This window comes from Pan paniscus, chromosome 8, assembly GCF_029289425.2.
Source record: "Pan paniscus chromosome 8, NHGRI_mPanPan1-v2.0_pri, whole genome shotgun sequence".
Taxonomy (NCBI): domain Eukaryota; kingdom Metazoa; phylum Chordata; class Mammalia; order Primates; family Hominidae; genus Pan; species Pan paniscus.
Window position 1 is genome coordinate 144,018,664 of NC_073257.2, and position 25,822 is coordinate 144,044,485.

General features: G+C 46.9%; 1 protein-coding gene across 22 annotated transcripts in view; it reads left to right on the plus strand.

Annotated features, from left to right (window-relative positions):
* JAKMIP3 (Janus kinase and microtubule interacting protein 3) overlaps positions 1 to 25,822 on the plus strand; it is a 157,467-nt gene that overhangs the window by 24,905 nt on the left and 106,740 nt on the right. For 8 of the 22 annotated variants that reach the window (XM_055093493.2, XM_055093497.2, XM_055093501.2 and 5 more), the window contains exon 1: positions 3,284 to 4,659. The exons of 4 other annotated variants lie outside the window; for them this stretch is intronic. The gene's annotated coding sequence lies outside the window, so the exon portion shown is untranslated. Of the gene's footprint in view, positions 1 to 2,482; positions 3,238 to 3,278; positions 4,660 to 25,822 lie in introns of those variants that run through there. 10 more of the 22 variants (XM_055093504.2, XM_055093505.2, XM_055093507.2 and 7 more) reach the window with 5 other exon arrangements.

The window sequence follows — 25,822 nt, forward strand, 5'->3', positions numbered from 1 at the left end:
ACGTTGTGCAAAACCTTTTGGGGAAAAGCTGTATAATTTCGTTGAAGACATAAAAGAAGTCCTAAATAAATGGAGAACTAGCCTATGTTCACAGGCAAGATTCAATGTCAAAGAGATGTCATTTCTTTCCCGGTTAATCTATAAACTCATTATAATTCCAATCAAAATTGAAACCAGTTTTTATTGAGCTTGGCAAGTTGACATAAAAAGGCCAAATTTGAAGATTATATCACTAGAGGCACGTTGGGGCAGAGCTTGACAGAGACCATCACAGTAGAGAACTTAGGGTCCCCAAAAATGGAGCGGAATTGCCACCCAAGCTGGCATTGCCAGGTCAGCGGTAGCATGGGGCTCTTGACGAGGAAGGGTGCATGCTTGGCTTTCCACATGGAGAAGACCCAAGGGTGAAAAGCTAAAACAGACCTCTAGGAGGAAACCTGGGGAGATGTTTTCATGTATGAGACACACATTTCTTAAGAAACAAAAACATAAAACAGAGGAAAACATGTGGGTAAAATGGTTCAATTGAAAGTTTCTGGAGAATGGAAGGCAACATAAAAACTGCAAAGACTAGCCGAGGCTTCACCAACACCGGACTCCTATCCAGATCGTAGAACAGCCTCCTTCAAAGCCACGGGTGATGAGCCACAGAGGGAAAGGGGGGCCGGGTGAGCCCAGACGAAGAAACCTGAGAGCCATGGATGATGAGCACACCACAGAGACACCGGGGAAGAGGGGCCGGGAGAGCCCAGATGAAGAAACCTGGGCAGCCAGTGAGTGGCTGATCATGAGTACTCAGGAAATGCACGTTAAATTCAACAGGGAGAAATCCTCTCTGCCCCTCAGACTGCCCATCAGGCTTGGGAGGTGGTGGGAGACAGGCGTTCATCCTGGTCGCTGCTTTGGGTAGCAGCTTGCAGTGCTGAAACAGTCAAAGATGGCTGTCCCTCAGCCCTGCCACCTCCCATACAAGCGCCTGCTCTGAAAGCTCCTGAGCAGATGGGCCTGAGACGCAGACAGGGGTGCTCGTGGCAGCACCATTTACAATGATGCGAAAACAGAACCCGCCTAACTCCCCGTCAGCCAGGAGGAGGTGGGAAACCAACACAGCGCATGGTTATTTCATATGCGGGGATACAGCGAAGATGGACGAAGATCTACACGCACCAGTGCGGATAGCCCTCGAGGACATGACGTTGAGTGAAAAAAGAAAATTGCAAAAGGATATGTAGGGTATGATGCCAATTATGCTATTTCTCCAAAACACAAAAAGCAATGATGATGAATTCATAGTTGTGTAGTAAAAATACAGAAGCCATGCATGGGAATAAAAAAAACAGGTCTCAGTCATGAGACAGAGGGACCGAGGATGGGAGCCCCTGGGGGCAGTCCTGGCAGGATTCCAGGAGGAGGTGCCTTTGCATGACGGGAGCTGGGGTGGTGGGTCCAACAGCTGTGTGCAGGGCCTGGAAGGCGCAGGCCTGTCTGGGAAGGGAGGAGAAAGGGAAGGCAGCCATATTTTGGCTTGGATAATAACTGGTGAATGGCTGTGTCAGGACCTGCAATATAATAGAAGGAAGAGTGAAGTTTGGGGCAGGGCAGGTTATTTTTGGACCCGCCGGGTCTGAGAGGCCCCCGAGGAATTGTATGGAGACACCGGGCCAGCAGGACGGGTGGGTCTGGGAATCAGCCATGGAGCAGCAGAGCCCCGGATTTGGGTGTGATCATGGGAGTGGCCAAGCTCCCCCAGAAAGGACAGGTGACAACTGCCCGTGGGTGGGAAAGGGAAGCCAGGGACGGGCTGTGGGATCGGACTTGGGCCTCGTGGTGCCTGGCGAGGCAGCCACGTGAGACATAGAGACCCTCTGGAGGTCGCGGTTTTCCCAGACCCTGTGACACAAGTGAGGCCTGCTGTTTAAGACTCCTTTCCTCAGAACACGTCCTGGGGGTGCTGGCTCCATCCCGGGTGCTGGGGCTCGGTTTCTGGGATCTGGAAGAATTAGGGTGGAGCTGGCAATGTGGCTGGGAGGCCCCTGCTCAAAGCTCAGCTTCTTGAGGACTAGCAAGGATGGTTTTCTTATTCATCTATTCCTGTGTTTTCCAAATTCTCTACAATGAGCACATTTCACTTTTACAACTAGAAAAATGGATGCTATTTAAAGAGCAGGCTGCTCCCTAAGCTGAACGCCGGGCGTCAGCCCGGCCCAGCACCCACCTGCTCTCCGCCTCAGCCAGCGTGGGGATTTGGAAGGGACAGTGTCTCCCTCTGGGCTCCAGGACAGAACTGACCGTCTGCAAGGGGCATGTTTACTGCAGGAATCAAAAGCACATACATGCACGTGCATCTGTTTGGAAATGAAAATAGATTTTTTTTCTGATTCTAAAAATATTGTTTCCAATTCTACAAAAAAAATACATACAATTCAGAAAGATACAAAACAAAATATCAAGTCACCTGAGATCCTATCACCTGGAGCTATGGCCACTTTAGAGCTTGGTATCTACACTTTCAGGGTTTATTTTTCTTGAGTGCAACACACACAGGCACGCGTTTTTAAAAACAAATAATGTGATCATACTATACACGCTTTTTTAAACAGAAATGTGAGCATACGATACAAGCTTTTTTATGGCTGACTTTAAAAAACTTAATAGGTTGTTTACGTCTTTCTGTTAAGCTTGGACTGGGGACATTTTTAAATGGCCCCATTGTATTTGGACGTATGTGCGTTTCCCATCGCTTGTTAAATCACTCCTCTGTTGTTGGACGTCTAGGATGTTTCCAATTATTCCCTGTTATATTATGGACAACACTGCCGTAAGCATCCCTGAGTGAGTTATATTTAAAGGCTTACAACAGCGCCTGGCACGGGGTAGGTGCTATAAAGTATTTGGACTAAAGTCAAATCTGTGCACACACCATCCTTGTGTTGTTTCCCCAGGATCAATTCCAGCAGGAGGACAGCTGGGCTGAGGGGGCACCGCCCACGTCAGGAAGGTTGTCCCCGTGGCCTGCCTCCGACTGAGGAGGAGCCACCCTCGGGGTCGGGCGTGGACCCCGAGCCGCCGGCCTGGGAACCCTCTTTGCTTCGGGGCAACACAGGAGGGGTCTGGATCTCCGACCCACCGTTCCGGGTCTGAATCCAGCTCCGGGACCTGACAGGGATGTGATTGTGGGGCAGCCACATGGCCTCTTGGCGCTTCAGCCTCCTCCCCTGTGACACAGAGGCAGCGATGGTTGGTAACCAGGGACAGCGGGCGGCTCCGTCACACGAGTCAGGACATGTAACCCTTGGAGGGTTGTTGCATCACCCTGGACGTTTGGCCAGACGTGTGGCCATGGTTTTAATCAGGACAATTTTTTGCTTGCTCTAACTTATGAGGGTGGCCAGATCTAGACAGACAGCAGAAGTAACCCGAAGTCCTGGCCGGCCCTGTGCCATCCTCTGACATGTTATCATCGGCGTTCACTCTGTGGGCTCCTCTCGGGGTGATGCCTGCCGGTCTCAGTTTTGGGGTGAAGTGACACTTGGCCTTGACTAGAAGAGGCAGGTTGTGGGGGGCAGACAGGGTGCAGGCGAGGGAACTGAGGCAGAGCGGGCTGGGAGCAGAGGGGATGTAGGGTCCTCCCAGGCTGACCCCCAGAACCTGGGCGTGCAGGCCTGCTCTGGGGTCCAGGCTCCGATGCAGTCTCAGCGCAGGCCCTGGTGGCCGGAGACAGGGCAGGGCAGGAGCTTAAGGCTGCCTTGATGGAATCGGACCCAGATGGACTCTAAGCGGCCTCCTGCTTGGAAACCCTGTCAGACCCTGCGTTTTCTACAGAGCGGCTAAGTCACACGGCTTTTCCGGACGGTGATTATGGACTGCATGTGGGATTGACGGGCCAGGTGAGCTCTCGTGCTTGCCCTTCACACAGGAATGCGGCTGGTCTCCTGTGTCTGGTTCCCGTCTGCATTTTCAGTCCTCACTGTTGAGTGTGTGCAAATCCCTTCTATCACCTGACATTTAAAATAGATACCCTCAGAGTGGAAGTTCGTTCCCATTATTGACCCGCTCACTCTGCAATCTTGAAGGGGGTTCTCCAAGCAGGAGGGAAAGCTGGCCAGAACGCGGTCCTGGAGCAGCCAGGAAGCCGAGGGGGCGGTGAGGGCAGGGATGGCCCAGCTGTGGCCTCTGCCGCTTGCTGGTTTTCACGTGAGACTGCAGCCGGGCCAACCCGGAGCCCAGGCCGCCTCTGCATCTGAATAGAGCCAAGCTGCCTTCAGGATCTCACCTGCGTGGCTGTGCCTTCGGCCGCCGGGCCGTGCAGAGCTGCAGGCCCCTTCCCCACCGAGAAGCGTCTGTTCGCGCCCTGCAGGGAGCTGGGCTGGGGGCTCAGAGGATGCCTCTGTGCTTGGCCTTAATGTGCACAGGGAGAGCTTGGGCGATCCTGGCTCAAGGGCTCTGCTTGGAAACAGCTCGGGGAAATGGTTCCTCCCCCTGGATGTAGTCACAGCGTGGTAAATTCCATCTGAAAAATAAAAGCCGAGCTCTTTGCTGAGTCATAGAAGCTCGGAGCTGATTTGCGCAAAAGCCGGACTGAGTCTTGGACGAGCCGGGAAAGGTTCTCACAGTCGAGCAGAGCGATGGGAGAGAGGAGCAGACAGCGAGCTTTGGAATGTGAGTGTTTATTTTCTGACTGCTGTAGAGGCTTTGTTGGTTTCGGTTTGGCTGTCTCTGCACAGGCTCTTTCCACCTGGTGCTCTTCTGTATTTAGTGCGCACACGTATGTGGCTGGAAAGTTGACAGTTTGGGGTCTGTCCTCTGAGGGGTGCAGGGACGATCACAGAGGAAGATGCTTCATTTATCCGTTTTCACGTTCATGCTCATGCACACATTTGGAGGAGGCTTGGGCCTGCGTTCCCAGTAGCAGGTTTCTCCTTTAAAGCATGGGTGTGTGTTTCATCCCATATGTAAAGCGGATGCTTGTTCGCACGGCAGCCGTGGTGGGGTGGGTTGGGGAAGCCAGGCTGAGTCTGTGTATTGCCGGCTGTGGTGAGAATCCCACGGACATAGCACCAGAGAGCTGTCTGCACAGCCCGGGAGGCCTGCGGCGGCCGGGTGCTTCCTGGCTGCGTGGGGTAACCGGCTGGACTTTTTTGCTGCTTGTTTTCCTTATAAAGAATAGGTTATCTTTATGGCTTGAGGCCTCACCACCTACCTGCGCATTGATTGGATGGTGTCTTCTCTTTAAAACTTAATCAAGAATCACACATCGCTCATTGATATCACTTCTTATGCAAGGAACTCCAGGTTTTTGGGAAACAACAGCTTATTAACTTACTAATTCACTCTTTGAGGTTATTGCACCATGCCTCAGTTTCTACAGTTGTTCAAAGAAAATCCACTGCTGATTGGGGCTGGCAGGGCTGCGGTGGAAAGGGTGTCACAGGTAACTTGGCAGTACGTTGTTGTACTGATGCTTATTGAGATGTCAGTGAGACTGGCCGGGAAACCATGCAGGCACCCTAGGGATGTAAATACTTGCTGCTGCCGTTGATTTTGTTGTTCACAGTGTGGGAGAACCAGTCACAAAACGGTTTTCTCATTCCAAACCAAGCCTGGAGTAGTAGACTTGAGAGTCCTCTCAGTGGATTGGGCCTTTGAGCAGGTCCGTGGTAAGACGCCACCTCAGTTCCCGAGAAGAGCAGCAGAAGAGGAAAGTGAGCCGGGCCGAGGAAGGACCCTCAGTTTACATTCACAGCATTACCGGCAAAAGGCCGGCGTTTGGATGAGTTTCCCTAAGAGTCCCACAGAGTAGATCAATATGATCAATATGTGCTTGGAGAAGACAAGACGCCTGGCACATTCACATTCCTTCTCCAAGGCTGAGGGTAGGGGGAGGGCATTGGCATTCCTGCTATTCCCGAGGTTTCCCTGCCTCTCCTGTGAGTTGAGGGCACCCCTGTGAAACCTAAGGGCACGCTGTGGCAGAGAACATGCATGGAGCTCCTGTTTCTCTCCCGACAGCCCTGGGAAGGCCTTACTACTTTAGGTCCTAACTAACAATATCCAAACGACCAGGTGGTGTTCCCACAGCAAGGGAGCTGTCAGTGAGAGCTGTGCCTCTGCCCCCGTATTTTGGATTGAGCTCCTCCAAGAGAAGTAAGTGTCCTATACACGTTCTTGGAAGGTTGATCTTGACTGTGGACTTCCGTGTGGACTGTGGGCTTCCGTGTGTACTGTGGGCTTCCGTGTGGACTCTGGGCTTCCGTGTGGACTGGACTGTGGGCTTCCGTGTGGACTCTGGGCTTCCGTGTGGACTCTGGGCTTCCGTGTGGACTGTGGGCTTCCGTGTGTACTGTGGGCTTCCGTGTGGACTCTGGGCTTCCGTGTGGACTGGACTGTGGGCTTCCGTGTGGACTCTGGGCTTCCGTGTGGACTCTGGGCTTCCGTGTGGACTGGACTGTGGGCTTCCGTGTGGACTCTGGGCTTCCGTGTGGACTGTGGGCTTCCGTGTGGACTGGACTGTGGGCTTCCGTGTGGACTGTGGGCTTCCGTGTGGACTGTGGGCTTCCGTGTGGACTGTGGGCTTCCGTGTGGACTGGACTGTGGGCTTCTGTGTGGACTGTGGGCTTCTGTGTGGACTGTGGGCTTCCGTGTGGACTGGACTGTGGGCTTCTGTGTGGACTCTGGGCTTCTGTGTGGACTGTGGGCTTCCGTGTGGACTCTGGGTTTCTGTGTGGTCTGGACTGTGAGCTTCCGTGTGGACTGTGGGCTTCCGTGTGGACTGGACTATGGGCTTCCGTGTGGACTGTGGGCTTCCGTGTGGACTGTGGGCTTCCGTGTGGACTGTGGGTTTCTGTGTGGACTGTGGGTTTCTGTGTGGTCTGGACTGTGGGCTTCCGTGTGGACTGGACTGTGGGTTTCTGTGTGGACTGTGGGTTTCCGCGTGGTCTGGACTGTGGGCTTCCATGTGGACTGTGGGCTTCCGTGTGGACTGTGGCTTCCGTGTGGACTGTGGGCTTCTGTAAACTGAATTCCATTCAGGACCAATGCCATATCTTTTTATTTTTCCTTGACTCCTGAGTTTCCAGACAGGCAAGCTAGGATGTGGCTGGATGGTGGGGTTAATTTTCCATTTGGACCCTGAAATGGCCCTCTTTAGTACAGGGATTGAATAAGTTCAGGACACTAGCCACTGAGATGACTCTTTTTGAAAGAGCCTATGTTGGCCTCCTAGGCTTCTTCCATGAATCTCTTGGGCAAGTGTTTCTTATCCATGAACCTCTTGGACAGGTGTTTCTTATCTCAATATAGCCCTGTTGGTCTGGCACCCCAAGCTGGGCTTTGAGCGATGTGAGGTAGACGTGCTTTGGGAGCCGGAGACTGGAGGTGTCTCCTGTCCTGCACCTTAGCCCCAGGAGCTGCCTGGGCCTGCTTTCTTTGCAGACGTCTTATATTTATCAAACCTGTGCTGCAGGCAAGGGCCATGCTTACTTTCCTTTGGGGTCCCTCTGGAAGGCTCTCAGGAGCTGAGTTCTTGATTGCCTTGGGTTTTTGACCCCAGGACATGACATCAGGAATGTCCTGTGGTTGCCAGTTTCCAAGCAAGCACAGCTGGCAGGGGCATCATGGGAAACCCTCTCCTTGGCACAGAGAATTGGTCTCCAGAAAAACCGGGCCTCAAAGTGAAGCCGGAATTCAAACCTAGGGAAAGTGACTCCAGCCAGCTCAGGATGAAGGATGTGACTGGATCAGGAGGATTTGCAGACCTTACTGGCCTTAGTGCTCAGCCTGCGGCTGAGTTTGAGGTGAGCGCATTTAGCTGGACTGGTCCAATGTGTTTAATTGGGTAAGGAGGAATCCTACCCAGGCGCCATTCTTCCTGGGCACGGAGCTTATTAAAACTTGCCCCAGCTGCTGCTCTTCCCAGACATCCACCTGCCTGGTGGGTGGTTGACCCAGGACTACTTTGACTTTGAAGGACCCCGGGTCTTCCTGCCTGAGGAGGACTCTGAGCACCCAGCCAGGGGTGGGAGGCCAGGGGAGGGGTCTGGAGGCCTTGGTTTTTCTTCTGAAGGGACGCTGGGTCTGTGTTACACCCCCGAGGACACGTTTTCCCAGGTCCCCACTGACCTGTTTCGTGTTAAGCTGAGATCCAGTACTATCTTGATGGTGGTGGGGTGGGTCTGAGCAGGAAGGGGCCTGGAATCCATCCCATCTTCACCAGGGACCCCCCAGACAACCTTCTCAGGGGGCTCCTGGGTGTTTTGGTGATGAGCTCCGATGGGGAGGAGTTAGGACTTGGGCTGAAGCTCTGCTGTTTGAAGCTGTCTCACATGTAGGTCTGGCATCCCCCCCTGCGTGCAGGTCTCTGTGGTCAACCTCCTGTTGTGTCCAGCGGCCATGTCCATTTCAGAGTTTCATTAAAGAGCACGATTGGCAGGTGCGTAGCACCTGATAGCCTGCAGTACAGCTCTGGTCTCAGAGTGGGAAGAAGAGGAAACCATGGACGGAAGGACCTTCCAGTGACATTTAGCAAAAAGAAGCAAAGTGTGAAAGTGTGGTGGTGATGTTGGGTTGGGAAGGTGGGGGCTTCCTGAGCCCACCCTTGCTGCTTATCCATTCCACCAATGTTCACTGGCACCAGCACCCTGTGTGTGGGCACTGATGGCATAGGGCACAATGGGAGCACAGATGGGGCTCGGTCCCCAGTAGAGTGTGACCCACATGGGGAGTTCTGCAGCCTACCCTGTACCTTAGAGAGTGACATGGGGCTGGCAGGTGGCCGGTGGCATCAGGAGCGGTGAGAGGTGCGGCTGCTGGTATACCACCCTGTGGGGGCTTCAGGCACCAACTCCCAGTGAGTGTCTCCACCTGATCTACCTCTGTCTAAACAGCACTGTCTTCCATTTGTTTTTTAGTTGCATTTTTATTTTTTGAGACAGAGTTTCACTCTTGTTGCCCAGGCTGGGGTGCAGTGGCGCGATCTTGGCTTACTGCAACCTCTGCCTCCTTGGTTCAAGAAATTCTCCTACCTCAGCCTCCCGAGTAGCTGGAATTACAGGTGTCCACCACCACACCCGGCTAAATTTTGTATTTTTAGTAGAGATGGGGTTTCGCCATCTTGGTCAGGCTGGTCTTGAACTCCTGATCTCAGGTGATCCGCCTGCCTCAGCCTCCCAAAGTGCAGGGATTACAGGCGTGAGCCGCCGCGCCCGACCTGTCCTCTGTCCTCCCTTTAACAGCACTTCTTACCCTCTGCTGCTTTTTGATGTCTTCAGATCCTTAATCCCATGCGTGATCTTTGCTGTGTGAAGCAGTGGAGCTCCCGGAAGGCCTTTTGACCCTCTTCCTTTTATGTAGATGCGTTTGTCTACTCATTCCTGAAGTCCAAAGGGGAGGGGAGTCCAGCTTCCGAAACAGACCTTGGTACCTTCCTTTTCAGTTTTCACAGATGCTTGTGTACTTTAAGAAGAGCTTAGTCTTTATGACTTTTAAAAGAGCCCCCAAAGGCCCTATGATCTGGGCATGGTGGCACATGTCATAGTTTTGGGGCAGCTGCAGTGCTGGCTGGAGCAAACTCAGGAAGAGAGGAGATGGTTTCTTCTCCAGCTGACAGCCACGCTCAGACACAAGCGCTGGGCTTGCAGCTCCCATCCACGCAGAAGGATCTCTATTATTTCTATTTCGCTTACTTTGCATTTACTTTTCTTTTTTCTATGTTCTTAAGATGAAAGCATAAACTAGGATTAGATTATGATTGGAGACCTTTCCTGTGTTCCAGTATAAGCCTTTATTGCCGTAGCTTTTTCTCTTTATACCACTTTAGCTGTGTCCTGCAACTTCTGATATGTTGTTCTTGTATTTTCATTCAGTTCAAAATATTTTTATAACTTCGTTATGATTTCTTCTTCCACCTATGGGTCATTTAAAAGTGTGTGTGTGTGTTTTAATCCAGATGTTTCCTTTTTTCTTGATATCTTTCTATTACGTATTTCTCGTTCAATTTCTTTTTGGCCAGAGAATGTACTTTGGATAATTTCAGTTATTTTAACTTTGTTGAGGTTTGTTTTATTACCCAGCAAATAGTCTATTTTGATGAATGTTTTATGTGTGCATCAAAATACTACATATTCTGCTGTGGTTGGGTGGTATATCCCACAAATGCCAGTCAGATCCACTTGGTTGATGGTGGTGTTGAAATCTTCTGTGTCCTTACAAATTTTCTCTTGCTGCTTTTTCAGTCCTAGGAAGTGAATATCCTTACCAATTTTCTCTGCACTGCTTTCATCTCTTAGAGGGATGAATGTTGAAGTCTCCAATACGATTGTGAATATCCCTGTTTCTACTTCTGTTTCTATTATTTTTGTTTTATGTATTTTGGGTACATATAGATTTAGGATTGGCATGTCTTCTCAATGTATTGACTCCTGTATCATTATGTATAGCCCTTGTTATCCCTGTATAACGTTTTGCATCTGTTTATTTTTAACCTGTCTATGACTTTATATTTAGAGTGGGTTTCTTCTTTTTTCTTTCTTTCCTTCCTTCCTTCTTTCCTTTTTCTTTTCTTTCCTTTCTTTCCTTTCCTTTCTTTCTTTCCTTTCTTTCTTTCCTTTCTGTCTTCCCTTCCTTTCCTTCCTTTCCTTCCTTTCCTTCCTTTCCTTCCTTTCCTTCCTTTCCTTCCTTTCCTTCCTTTCCTTCCTTTCTTTCTTTCCTTTTTTTTCCTTTCTTTCTTTACTTTCTTTTTTGAGATGGAGTTTTACTTCTGTCACCCAGTCTGGAGTGCAATGGCACGATCTCGGCTCACTGCAACCTCCGCCTCCCAGGTTCAAGTGATTCTCCTGCCTCAGCCTCTCGAGTAGCTGGGATTACAGGCATGCACCACCATGCCCGGCTAATTTTTATACTTTTAGTTGAAACAGGGTTCCGCCGGCCTCAGCCTCCCAAAATGCTGGGATTACAGGCATGAGCCACCACACCTGGCCTAAAGTGGGTTTCTTGCAGAAAGCATAAAGTAGATTCTTGCCTTTTTAAAACGTTTAGGCTGGGTGCTGTGGCTCATGCCTGTAATCTCAGCACTTTGGGAGGCTGCGGTGGGAGGATCACTTGAGCTCAGGAATTTGAGACCAGCCTGGGTAACATAGTGAAACCCAGTCTCTACAAAAAATTAAAAAATTAGCTGTAGTGTGGTATAGTCCCAGCTACTTGGGAGGCTGAGGCTGGAGGATCACTTGATCCCAGGAGTTCAAGGCTGCGGTGAGCCATGATCGTACCATAGCACTCCAACCTGGGGGACAGATCAACAGCCTGTCTCAAATAAATAAATAAATAAATAAAACTTTAATCTGAAAATATTTGCCTTTCAACTATGTTGTTTAGCCCATTTACATTTAATATTTAGTGATGCAATTGGATTTAGATCTAGCTTTCTGCTATTTATTTTCTATTAATATTATCTCTTCTTTTCTTGCCTTCTTTGGATTAAGTATTTTTTATGATCCTATTTTATCTCCATTGTTGGCCTCTATTCATTATACCTCTCTTTTTAGAATTTTTATTTTTATTTCTTTAGGGTACACGTGTAGATTTCTTACATATGTATATTGTACAGTGGTGACAGCTGGGCTATCAGTGTCCCCATTACCTGAATAGTGAACACTGTATCCAATAGCTAATTTTTCAGCCCTCACCCCTCCCACCCTTCCACCTTTTATAGTCTCCAGTATCTGTTCCACTCTGTCTGTCTGTGTGTTCCCATCATTTAGCTCCCACTTGTGAGAATGTGTATTTATTTGACTTTCTGTTTCTGAGTTATTTCATTCAGGATAATAGCCTCTAGTTCTATTCATGTTTCTGCAAAAGACATGATTTCATTCTTTTTTTGTGGTTGAGTAGTATTCCATGTTGTGTGTGTGTGTATGTAGGGCACAAATTTTTATCCAATCCTCCACTGATGGACACTTTGATCTTCTTTTCTTTTCTTTTCTTTTTTTCTGAGATGGAGTCTTGCTCTTTCGCCCAGGCCAGACTGTAGTGGCGCTATCTCGGCTCACTACAAGCTCTGCCTCCCAGGTTCATGCCATTCTCCTGCCTCAGCCTCCCGAGTAGCTGGGACTACAGGCGCCTGCCACCAGGCCCGGCTAATTTTTTGTATTTTTAGTAGAGACGGGGTTTCACGGTGTTAGCCAGGATGGTCTCAATCTCCTGACCTTGTGATCCACCCGCCTTAGCCTCTCAAAGTGCTGGGATTACAGGCGTGAGCCACTGCGCCCGGCCTATCTTTACTATTTTTTTTTTTTTTTTTTTGAGACAGGATCTTGCTCTGTTGCCCAGGCAGAAGTGCAGTGATATGATCTCAGCTCACTTCAGCCTTGACCTCCCGGGCTCAAGCGATTCTCCTACCTCAGCCTTCTAAGTAGCTTGGACTATAGGTGTACACCACCATAACTGGCTATTTTTTTGTTTTTTCTGTAGAGACTCGGTTTTACCACATTGCCCAGGCTGGTCTTGAACTCCTGGGCTCAAGCAGTCCACTTGCCTTGGCCTTCCAAAGTGCTAGGATTACAGGTGTGAGCCACCACACCTGGCCTATCTTTACTATTGTGAATAGTGCTGCAAGAAACATATGGGTGCTGATATCTTTCTTATATAATGATTTCTTTCCTGTTGGGTAGATACCCAATGTTGAGATTGCTGGATCAAATGGCAGTTCTACTTTTAGTTCTTTGAGAAATCTCCATACGGTTTTCCATAGAGGTTGTACTAATTTACATTCCCACCAGGAACGTACAAGAGTTCCCTTTTGTCTGCATCCTTACCAACATCTGCTATTTTTTGGCTTTTGTTTTGTTTTTTTGAGACAGAGTCTGGCTCTGCCACTCAGGCTGGAGTGCAGTGGCGCAATCTCAGCTCATTGCAACCTCTGCCTCCTGGGTTCAAGCGATTCTCCTGCCTCAGACTCCTGAATAGCTAGGATTACAGGCATGTGCCACCGTGCCCAGCTAATTTTTATATTTTTAGTAGAGATGGGGTTTTACTATGTTGGTCAGGCTGGTCTCGAACTCCTGGCCTCAAGTGATCCACCCACCTTGGCCTCCCAAAGTGCTGGGATTACAGGTGTGGGCCATGGCACCTAGCCCCATTTTTTGACTTTTTAATAATAGCTATTCTGACTGGTGTGAGATGGTATCTCATTGTGGTTTTGATTTGCGTTTCTCTGATGATTACTGATATTGAACATTTTTTCACATGTTTATTGGCCGTTTGTCTGTCTTTTGAATAATGTGTTTATATCTATCCTTTGCCCACTTTTTAATGGGTTTTTTTCTGGTTGAGTTCTTGGGGTTCCTTGTAGATTCTGGATATCAGCCCTTTGTCGCATGCATAGTTTGCAGATATTTTCTCCCATCCTTTAGATTGTCTGTCTACTCTGTCAATTGTTTCTTTTGCTGTGCAGAAACATTTTAGTTTAAGTCCCATTTGTCTATTTTTGTTTTAGTTGAGTTTGCTTTTGTGGACTTAGTCATGAATTCTTTGCCTAGGCCAATGTCCAGAAGAGTTTTTCCTAGGTTTTCTTCTAGGATTTTTATAGTTTTCTGTCTTACTTTTAGGTCTTTAATCCATCTTGAGTTAATTTTTGCACATGATGAGAGGTATGGGTCCAGTTTCATTCTTCTGAATTATGGCTATCCATTTTTCCCAGCACCATTTATTGAAAAGGGTGTCATTTCCCCAGTGCATGTTTTTGTTGACTTTGTTGAAGATCAGCTGGTTGTAGGTAAGTGGCTTTATTTCTAGATTCTCCATTCTGTTCCATTGATCTATGTGTCTATTTTATACCAGCACCATGCTGTTTTGGTTACTATAACTTTGCAGTATAATTTGAAATCAGGTAATATGATGCCTCCAGCTTTGTTCTTTTTCCTTAGGATTCTCTTGGCCATTTGAACTCCATATTAATTTTAAGGTTGTTTTTTCTAATTCTGTGAAAAATGATGTTGGTAATTTGACAGAGGGCATTGAATCTGTAGATTGCTTTGGGCAGTATGGATTGTACTTCTCTTTTAACTGAATTTTTAGTGTTTGCTTTAGGGTTTTCAAATTTACAGCTTTTCACAGTCCTTCTTGAAGAAATAATGCTCCCTTTAAATTTTTCAATTTTTTTTTTTTTTTTGCTATTGCTTTCATATACTTCACCTTTTTTTTTTTTTTTTTTTTAAGACAGCCTCACTCTGTCACCCAGGCTGGAGTGCAGTGATGTGATCTTGGCTCACTGCAAACTCTGCCTCCCAGGTTCAGGTGATCCTTCAATCTCAGCCTCCCGAGTAGCTGGGATTACAGGCATGCACCACCACACTGGGCTAATTTATATATTTTTAGTAGAGGCAGGGTTTTGCCACATTGGCCAGGCTGGTCTCAAACTACTGACCTCAGGTGATCTGCCCGCCTTGGCCTCCCAAAGTGCTCATGCCTGTAATACACCACGCCCTGCCTCAGATACTTCTATATATGTTAGGAAGCCTCCAGTGCCTTGTTGCTAGTTTTTCTGTGCATAATCTCTTATCCTTCCAAATGAATAAAAATAAAAAAGTCTTTTTATATACCCCCATTTTTTACTGTTTTGAGAATGCTTCGTTTCTTTGTGTAAATGCAGTTTCCATTTGACAACACCACCTCCCCTGAGGAGCTTCCTTAGCAGGTTTTGTAGTGTAGGTCTGTGGGCCGCAACTCCTTTCAACTTGCATCTGTCTGGAAACGTTTACTTCTCCTTTTTTGTTTTTTTGGTAACAGCTTTAATAAAATGTAACTCACATACCACACAGTTCGTCCACTCAAGTGTGCATTCACGGGATTGTAGTGCATTTACAGAGTTGCACAACCACCACCACAAATTCAGAACATTTCCGTCGCCCCCAGAAGGAACTCTGAACCCTTGAGCAGTCACTCCCCACCCCTCCCTGCCCCCAGTCCCTGACAGCCACGCATCTCCCTTCTTCCTCTGTAAATTCGCCTCTTCTGCACCTTTCACATAAATGGAATCATACACTCTGTGGCCTTTTGTGTCTGGCTGCTTTCACTTAGCGTGGGGTTTTCTGAGTTCATCTGTGTTGTCATATGCGTTAGGTTTTCGTTCATTTTCATTGCTGGAATAATATCCTATCACGTGGATAGACCGTTTTTGTTTATCTGTTCACGAGTTGACTGACGTTTGGGTCATTTCCGCTTTTTTGGCAATTGTGAGTCACGTTGCCGTGAACATACCTGTGTGTGTTTTTGTGTGGCCTTGTGTTTCCGTTCTCTTGGGTTTACACCTAGGGGTGGATGGCTGGCCTATGGTGGCCCCAGGTCCAATGGTGTGAGGGCTGGCCTGTGGTGGCCCCGGGTCTTACCGCGTGAGGGCTGGCCTGCGGTGTCCCCGGGTCTGACTGACTGAGGGCTGGCCTGCGGTGTCCCCGGGTCTGACTGATTAAGGGCTGGACTGTGGTGGCCCCGGATCTGACTGATTGAGGACTGGCCTGCGGTGGCCCCGGGTCTTACCATGTGAGGGCTGGCCTGCAGTGTCCCCTGGTCTGATTGATTGAAGACTGGCCTGAGGTGGCCCCAGGTCTGACTGATTGAGGGCTGGCCTGCGGTGGCCCCAGGTATGATGGCATGAGGACTGGCCTGCAGTGGCCCCGGGTCTTACCGCGTGAGGGCTGGCCTGCGGTGTCCCCGGGTCTGACTGACTGAGGGCTGGACTGTGGTGGCCCCGGATCTGACAGCAGTGTGAGGGCTGGCCTGCGGTGTCCCCGGGTCTGACTGATTGAGGGCTGGCCTGTGGTGGCCCTGGGTCTTACTGCGTGAGGGCTGGTCTGTGGTGGCCCCAGGTCTGTGGTGGCCACACTGTCTTCAGGCAGCCTCCACCCCAGCGTGTGAGAGTTTTCTGCTCTTCCCCAAGCGGCAGCCAACTTCTGCCCACACAGCTTCCTCTCCTTGCTCGGGAGCAAAAGGTTTTTGCTTCCACGCTTAGCCTAGAAGGGGTAGATTCAGGAAGAAGGGGGCCTCTGCTTCCCCCTCTCCCGGTGACCAGGGGAGAGGGTTTGCTGTGCTTCCCCCAGTGGCTTTGTCCAAAAGAGGGTTCTGGGCAGGGGGTGTCCGGTACCTGCACCTGGGGCCACTTCCCGTCTTCTGCTCTCTCAGCCCTTCCTGTGAGTGCCTGGTGCCCTCCCCTATCTGAGAACTTGGTCCCAGCTCTTCTGAAGGGCACACTGGGCCACAGGGGGCCCGAAGAGTCCTCGCCCACTGTCTCCTGTGTTCAGCTGACTGTGGGGAACCTGGGCCATTTGAGGGTTTGTCACCATTTGGAATTCAGCCCCTCGGGGGCCTGGAGCTCATCAATGGACTCCAGGAAAGACATGATTATGTAGATGAGGTGGCTTTATTTGTTTCCAGGATGGGAGTGACATTCTCTTGTGATTTTCTACATCTTAAGCGGAGGTGGTTTTCTTGTGTTTTTTTGAGACAGAGTTTCACTCTTGTTGCCCTGGCTGGAGTGCAATGGCACGATCTCAGCTCACTGCAACCTCCACCTCCTGGGTTCAAGTGATTCTCCTGCCTCAGCCTCCAGAGTAGCTGGGATTACAGGTGCCCGCTACCATGCCCAGCTAATTTTTTTTTTTTTGAGATGGAGTCTCACTCTGTCACCCAAGCTGGAGTGCAATGGCGTGGTCTCGGCTCACTGCAACCTCCACCTCCCGGGTTCAAGAGATTCTCCCGCCTCAGCCTCCTGAGTAGCTGAGACTACAGGCATGTGCCACCACACCTGGCTAATTTTTGTATTTTTAGTAGAGACGGGGTTTCACTATGTTGGCCAGGCTGGTCTTGAACTCCTGGCCTCAGGTGATCCGCCCGTCTTGGCCTCCCAAAGTGCTGGGATTACAGGTGTGAGCCACCTCACCCAGCCTCTTGTGTTTTTAAAAAGACTTTTGTTACCTTGTTTGTAAATTACCTCTTTTGATAGTTACCAGTTTATCTAGTGAGATCTTATTGGTTTTGTTATTACATTTCACAACCTCCTGATATAGTAAAGATACTTTTTGTTGTATTTACTGCAAAGATTATTTCGACTGGTTTCTAGCCTCTCAGTTGCATCACTCATTTATAATAAAGATGTGGAAGGATTTCATTTGCTGGGACATTTTTTTTTCCTTTTGTATATTCCTTTTATCTTTTTTAAGCCTAGAAAGGCCTCTCCTCTCCAGAGATTTGAAAAATGCTCGCTTTTGCTTTTTCCCAGTGGTTTTAATGCTTTGACTTTTTTCACCTTTAATTCCCTTTAATCCATTTAGAATTTTAAGGTAGAAAGGCAATGATCCATAGATTCATTTCTCCTCACAGTCAGCAGCCCAGCATCCCATTCCCTGCACATAACACGCCCCCTTTCCCACTGAGCCCAAGGACCTTCTCTGGGGGGGGGGGTCCCGTTTCTGGCCATGTGCTCCTGTTCAATCATGTAGCCACTCCTGAGGTTTTGGGGTTTCTTTTCCAGTTGGGTAAAACTGCATTATTTGGACTAGAGAATTGTTTTTCTGTTTGAAACAAAGTTTGCAGCTTTCCCCCCAGGCCCGTTTGAAGCTGCTCCCTTGGCCCGGCCGCCAGAACCTCCCCTGAGCGTGTTCCTCTTCTGTCGTGCTGCCACTGTGCTGGCTGCCAGGCCTAGGAGGGGCTGGGTTATTGGCCGTGGCCGCCGTGCGCCCTGAGCTGCCCGTCACGAGCCAGTGTTGTCTGACTGCACAGGCCGTGGCGTTCAGCAGGCACAGGGCTGGTGGGTGGCCCTGAAGGCTCAGATAAGCGGCGCATGGGAGTGACCCAAATGCCCACTCCTGTCCCGTCACCCTCTCTCCTGGCACCTGCGGCTTCCAGGAGACCCCCACAGCCAGCTGCCGAGGCCTGGGCCCGGCTTACAGTGGCCCCCGCAACGTGGGCGCCTGGCCTGGAAGCGGACGGCCCAGCCCCACAGCGCTGGGGTCTGTGGACCCCGGTAGCCCCGCTTCTGGTGGTGGGATCTGCATTTGTTTTCTCTTGCTGCCATGACAAATTCACATAGAGTTCCCCATATTAGATGGGTCCATTTGCTGCCTCTTGCTGTTTTCTCTGAAGTCTGGGCTGGGGCTCATTCCAGGCTCTGGCCCCACTGCCTTTCCTGGGTCTCATCTCTTGTACTTTTGGTTGTTAGCAGATTTCAGCGGTAGCACTGGAGGGCATGCATTTTCGTTTTTGTTGTTTTGAGGATTGAAAGTTGTTTATTTACACACACATGCCAGCAGTTGGCTGCAGAGATACCAACATGGAAACAAGCCAGGAGGGTTGACACTATTTACATATAAAAGAATCAAAATTGGTACATGGAACACAAATATGCCACCAGTTTTTAAATTTTAAAACTGGTAAAATAGACATGACATAATTTTTACCATCTTAGCCATTTTTAAGTGTGCACTTCAGTAGTGTGAGGTATATTCACATTATTGCGAAACCAATATCCAGAACTTTCTCATCTTGTAAAACTGAAACTCTGTCCCCATTGAACAGCTCCTCACTTCCCCTCCTCCAGCCCCTGGCAGCCACCTTCCATTTTCTGTTTCTGTGAGTTTGTTCCAAAGACCTCATGCCTCCGTGTTGTGGCACGTATCAGAATTTTCTTCCTTCTTAAGGCTGAATCGTGTTCCATCTTGTATGCAGACCACATCTTGCTTATCCATTCACCTGTCAAGGGACATTTGGGTGGGTGGCGTCTGCCTCTAGGCCATGGTGGATACTGCTGCTGTGAACACAGGTGGACAAATGTCTCTTCCAGACCCCGCTTTCAATTCTGTTTTTAATATTTTGAGGTGGCATGGTGGCTCTCACCTGTAATCCCAGCTACTCAGGAGGCTGATGCAGGATAATTGCTTGAGCCCAGGAGTTGGAGGCTGCAGTGAGCTACAGTCATCACTGCACTCCAGCCTGGGCAACAGTGTGAGACCCCACTCAAAAAGATTTCTTTTGAGGATCCATCATGCTGTTTTCCATAGTGGCTGCACCATTTGACATTTCTGCCGACAGTGTACCAGGCTTCCAGTTTCTGTACACCCTTACTAATACTTGTTATTTTTTGGTTTTTGATCATAGCCATCCTAATGGGTGTGAGGTGGCGTTGCATAGTGGTTTTGATTTGCACTTTCCTGACAATTTGTAATGTTGAACACCTTTTTATGTGCTTCTTGGCCATTTGTATATCTTCTTTGGAGAAATGTGTATTCAAATCCTTCCTAATTTTAAGATCAGATTATTTTCTTGCTGTCAAGTTATAGGTTTTTTTTGTTTGTTTGTTTGTTTGTTTTTTAGATGGAGTCTCTCTCTGTCACTCAGGCTGGAGTGCAGTGGTGCAATGTCAGCTCACTGCAACCTCTGCTTCCCAAGTTCAAGTGATTCTCCTGTCTCAGCCTTCTGAGTAGCTAGGACTACAGGCATGTGCCACCATGGCCAGCCAATTTTTTTTTCTAGTAGTGACAAGGTTTCACCATGTTGACCAGGCTGGTCTCGAACTCCCAACCTCAAGCAGTCTGCCCACCTCAGCCTCCCAAAGTGCTGGGATTACAGGCGAGAGCCACCATGCCCGGTCAAGTTATAGGAATTCTTTATATATCCTGGACGTGAACCCTTATGAGATAGGATTTGCAAATATTTTCTCCCATCCACAGGTTGTCCTTTCAGCCTGTTGATTATGCCCCGTGATGCACAGAAGCTTTTAATTTTGCCATAGTCCAGTTTATCTATTTTTACTCTTATTGCCTCTGCACTGATGTCATATTCAAGAGATCATCCCCTAAGTGTCATGAAGCTTTTGCCTTAATTTTTTTTCTAGAGTTTTGTACTTTAAGGTCTTATGTTTAGGTCTTTGATCCATTTTAGGTTAACTTTTGCATAAGGGTGTAAGGTAAGGGTCCAGCTTCATTCTTTTGCATGTGGACATCCAGTTTTCCCAGCATCATTTATTGAAAAGACTGTCATTTCCCCATTGAGTAGTCTTACTTAGTACCCTTGTCAAAAATCATTTTATATGTGAACTCACACTTATTTGTAAACCCAGGATTTATTTCTCCTATGTTTGCTTCTATAAGATTATTGTTTTACCTTTCACATTGTTATCTGCAATCCATTGGAAAATGATTTTTTGTCTATGGTAGGAGCAAGCTATATTTTTCCGTGTGAATGTCCAGTTAACTCAGCACTATTGAGAAAAAAGACTGCCTTTGCCCAGTGCCTCACAGTGTTGCCTGCATCACAGACCAGCGACTGCTCACATGCTGGTCGGCTCCTGAGCTCTGGAGTGAATCCTGAGTCTTGTCTGTTCTTATCCCAGTGCCCGCATCTTTACTAAGGTGCCCTTGGAGAGGTCTGGAGATGGGTAGTGCGAGGCCTCTAGTTCTGCCTTCATCGTCACGGTTGCCTCCGTTATTCTTGGCCTCCTGTTCTTTTATGTACAGGTCAAGCTGCAGAGATAAGCGAGCCCCTCTGCTTGGGTTTGTGGTTCTGCTGAGCCAACTGGCCTTTCCGAGGAGTCTCAGGGGGAGACGCGATCCTTTCCTGAGGCACGGGAGCAGCAGTGCACAGAGAACCACACGTCGCTTCCCTACAGAGCAGCCCTCATCGGCCTCGTTGATTTGGGTCTTTTAAAATCTCTCCATGTCTCTTCTTAACCGGCCACTGTCTTCCTCTGCTTTCGTGCACATAGGGATTTTATTTATGCTGACTGTTTTCCTGTCCCTGCCTACGAATTCTGCCATCTGTGTCATGTCTGTGTTTTTCTCTGTGGGTCGGCTTTACCCTCCTCATTGTGAGTCCCAGGTCTCTGCTCATTGCATGCTTGGCAATTTTTTAAATTTAATTTTTATTATTTTGCTTCCCATTGACCAAACCCAACCTGGTAATTCTTGATTAGATGCCAGACATTGGGCATTGTTTGTTTTGGGGGGGCTGAATTTTTTTTTGCTTCCCTTTAAATAATTTTCAAATTATTATTTTTTAAATTTTTTATTTCCATAGGTTATTGGGGAACAGGTGGTGTTCGGTTACATGGGTAAATTGTTTAGCGGTGATTTGTGAGAATTTGGTGCACCCGTCACTCGAGCAGTATACACTGCACCCAATTTGTAGTCTTTTATCCCTCACCCTCTTCGCACCCTTTCCCCCTGAGTCCCCAAAGTCCATTGTGTCGTTCTTATGCCTTTGCCTCCTTGTAGCTTAGCTCCCACCTACGAGTGAGAGCACATGATGTTTGGTTTTCCATTCCCAAGTTACTTCATTTGGAATAATAATCTACAGTCTCCTCCAGGTTGCTGTGAATGCCATTAATTCATTCCTTTTTATGGCTGAGTAGTATTCCATTGTGTATATATACACCACAGTTTCTTTCTTTTTTTTTTTTTTGAGACAGTGTCCTCACTCTGTCGCCCAGGCTGGAGTGCAATGGTGCAATCTAGGCTCACTGCAACCTCCGCCTCCCAGGTTCAAGCGATTCTCCTGCCTCAGCCTCCCGAGTAGCTGGGACTACAGGCACCTGCCACCATGCCCGGCTAATTTTTATATTTTTAATAGAGACAGAGTTTCACCATGTTGGCCAGGATGGTCTCGATCTCTTGACCTCGTGATCCGCCCGCCTCGGCCTCCCAAAGTGTGGGATTACAGGCGTGAACCACTGCGCCCGGCCTATACCACAGTTTCTTTATTCACTTGTTGATTGATGGGCATTTGGGTTGGTTCCACATTTTTGCAATTGTGAATTGTGCTGCTATAAACGTGCATGTGCAAGTATCTTTTTCCTATAATGACTTCTTTTCCTCTGGGTAGATACCCAGTAGTGGGATTGCCGGATCAAATGGTAGATCTAGTTCTTTAAGGAATCTTCACACTGTTTTCCATAGTGGCTGTACTAGTTTACATTCCCACCAGCAATGCAGAAGTGTTCCCTGTTTACTGTATCCATGCCAACATCTATTCTTTTTTTTGATTTTTTGATTATGGCTATTCTTGCAGAAGTGAGGTGGTATTGCATTGTGGTTTTGATTTGCATTTCCCTGATCATTAGTGATGTTGAGCATTTTTCATATGTTTGTTGGCCATTTGTATATCTTCTTTCGAGAATTGTCTATTCATGTTCTTAGCCCACTCTTTGATGGGTTCGTTTTTTTCTTGCTAATTTGTTTGAGCTCATTGTAGATTCTTAATATTAGTCCTTTGTCAGATGTATAGATACTGAAGATTTTTCTCCCATTCTCTGGGTTGTCTCTTCACTCTACTGACTGTTCCTTTTGCTATGCAAAAGCTCTTTAGTTTAATTAAGTCACAGCTATTTATCTTTGTTTTCATTGCATTTGCTTTTGGGTTCTTGGTCATGAAATTCTTGCCTAAGCCAACGTCTAGAAGAGTTTTTCTGATGTTATCTTCTAGAATTTTTATAGTTTCAGGTCTTAGATTTAAGTCCTTAATCCATCTTGAGTTGATCTTTGTATAGGGTAAGAGATGAGGATCCAGTTTCATTCTCCTATATGTGGTTAGCCAGGTATCCCAGCACCATTTGTTAAAAGGGTGTCCTTTCCCCACTTTGTTTTTGTTTGTTTTGTCAAAGATCAGTTGGCTGTGAGTATTTGGGTTTATTTGAACCCAAAGTTCTCTATTCTGTTCCATTGGTCTATGTGCCTGTTTTTATACCAGTACCACGCTGTTTTGGTGACTATGGCCTTATAGTATAGTTTGAAATCAGGTAATGTGATTCTTCCAGATTTGTTCTTTTTGCTTAGTTTTGCTTTTGGCTATGTGGGCTCTTTTTTGATTCCATGTGAATTTTAGGATTGTTTTTTCTAGTTCTGTGAAGAATGATGGTGGTATTTTGATGGGAATTGCATTGAATTTGTAGATTGCTTTTGGCAGTATGGGCATTTTCACAATATTGATTCTACCCATCCATGGGTAGAATGTTTGTGTTTCCACTCGTTTGTGTTATCTATGATTTCTTTCAGCAGTGTTTTATAGTTTTCCTTGTAGAGGTCTTTCACCTCCTTGGTTAGGTGTATTCCTAAGTATTTTATTTCTTTTGCAGCTATTGTAAAAGGGGTTGGGTTCTTGATTTGATTCTCAGCTTAGTTGCTGTTGGTGTATAGGAGAGCTACTGATTTGTGTACATTAATTTTGTATCCGGAAACTTTGTTGAATTATTTTATCAGTTCTAGGAGCTTTTTGGAGGAGTCTTTAGAGTTCTCTAGGTATACAATCATATCATCAGCAAACAGTGACAATTCGACTTCCTCTTTATGGATTTGTATGCCCTTTCTTTCTTTCCCTTGTCTGATTGCTCTGGCTGGGACTTCCAGTACTATGTTGAGAAGTGCTCTGGCTGGGACTTCCAGTACTATGTTGAAGAGAAGTGGTGACAGTGGGTATCCTTGTCTTGTTCCAGTTCTCAGAGGGAATGCTTTCAGCTTTTTCCCATTCAGTCTGATGTTGGCTATGGGTTTGTCATAGATGGCTTTTAATACATTGAGTTATGTCCCTTGTATGCCAATCTTGCTGAGAGTTTTAATTATAAAGAGATGCTAGATTTTGTCTAATGCTTTTTCTGCATCTATTAAGATGATCATGTGATTTTTGTTTTTAATTCTGTTTATGTATTGTATCACATTTATTGACCTGCATATGTTAAACCATCCCTGCATTCCTGGTATGAAACTTACTTGATCATGGTGGACTATCTTTTCGATATGTTGTTGGATTCGGTTAGCTAGTATTTTGTTAAGGATTTTAGCATCTATGTTCAACAAGGATATTGGTCTAGTTTTCTTTTTTAGTTATGTCCTTTCCTTGTTTTGGTGTTAGGGTGATACTGGCTTCATAGAATGATTTAGAGAGGATTCTCTCTTTCTCTATTTTGTGGAATAGTGTCAATAGGATTGGTACCAATTCTTCTTTGAATGTCTGGTAGAATTCAGCTGTGAATCCATCTGGTCCTGGATTTTTTTGGTTGGTAATTCTTTTATTACCATTTCAGTCTCGCTGCCTGTTATTGGTCTGTTCAGAGTATCTAGTTCTTCCTGATTTAAGAAGGAGGGTTGTATCTTTCCAGGAATTTATCCATCTCCGCTAGGTTTTCTAGTTTATACGTGTAAGGATGTTTTTAGTAGCCTTGAATGATCTTTTGTATTTCTGTGATGTCAATTGTAATATCTTCCATTTCATTTTTAATTGAGCTTATTTGGATTTCCTCTCTTCTTTTCTTGGTTAATCTTACTAATGGTCTATCAATTTTCTCTCTTTTTTTTTTTTTGTGAGGGGAAGTCTTGCTCTGTCCCCCAGGCTGGAGTGCAGTGGTGCGATCTTGGCTCACTGCAACCTCCGCTTCCTGGGTTCAAGCGACTCTTCTGCCTCAGCCTCCCGAGTAGCTGGGACTACCAGCGCATGCCACCACGCCTGGCTAATTTTTGTATTTTTAGTAGAGATGGGGTTTCACCATATTGGCCAGGCTGGTCTTGAACTCCTGACCTCGTGATCCACCCACCTCGGCCTCCCAAAGTGCTGGGATTACAGGTGTGAGCCACTGCACCTGGCCTTATTTCTTTTTCAAAGAACCAGCTTTTCGTTTCATTTATCTTTTGTATGTATTTTTTGTTTCAATTTCATTTAGTTCTGCACTGATCTTGGTTATTTCCTTTCTTCTGCTGGGTTTGGGTTTGGTTTGTTCTTGTTTTGCTAGCTTCTTGAGGTGTGACCTTAGATTGTGTGTGCTCTTGCAGATTTTTTGATGTAGGTGTTTAGGGCTATGAACTTTCCTCTTAGCACTGCCTTTGCTGTATCCCAGAGGTTTTTATAGATCACTGTTGTTCAGTTCGAAGAATTTTTAAATTTTCATCTTGATTTCATTGTTGACCCGGTGATCATTCAGGAGCAGGTTATTTAATTTCCATGTATTTGTGTGGTTTTGAAGTTTCCTTTTGGAGTTGATTTCCAGTTTTATTTCACTGTGGTCTGAGACAGTGCTTAGTATAATTTCAGTTTTCTTAAATTTATTGAGGCTTGTTTTGTGGCCTATCATATGGTCTATCTTGGAGAAAGTTCCATATGCTGTTAAATAGAATATATTCTGCAGTCGTTGGGTAGAATGTTCTGTAAATATCCATTAAGTCCATTTGTTCCAGGGTATAGTTTAAATCCATTGTTTCTTTGTTGACTTTCTGTCTTGATGACCTGTCTAGTGCCATCAGTGGAGTACTGAAGTTCCCCGCTATTATTGTGTTGCTGTCTATTTCTTTTTTTAGGTCTAGTAGTAATTGTCTTATAAATTTGAGAGCTCCAGTGTTAGGTGCATATATAATTAGGGTTGTGATATTTTCCTGTTGGACAAGGCCTTTTATCATTATATAATGTCCCTCTTTGCCTTTTTAATTGCTATTGCTTTAAAGTTTGTTTTGTCTGATATAAGAATAGCTACTTCTGCTCCCTTTTGGTGTCCATTTCCATGAAATGTCTTTTTCCACCCCTCTACCTTAAGTTTATGTGAGTCCTTATGTGTTAGGTGGATCTCTTGAAAGCAGCAGATGCTTGGTTGGTGAATTCTTACCCATTCTGCAATTCTGTATCTTTTAAGTGGAGGCTTTAGGCCATTTACATTCAACATTAGTATTGAGATGCGAGGTGCTGTTTCATTCATCATCCTATTTGTTGCCTGTATAGCTTGGCTTTTTGTTTAATTGTATTTTTGTTTTATAGGTCCTGTGAGATTATGCTTTTAAGAGGTTCAGTTTTGATGTCTTTCCAGGATTTG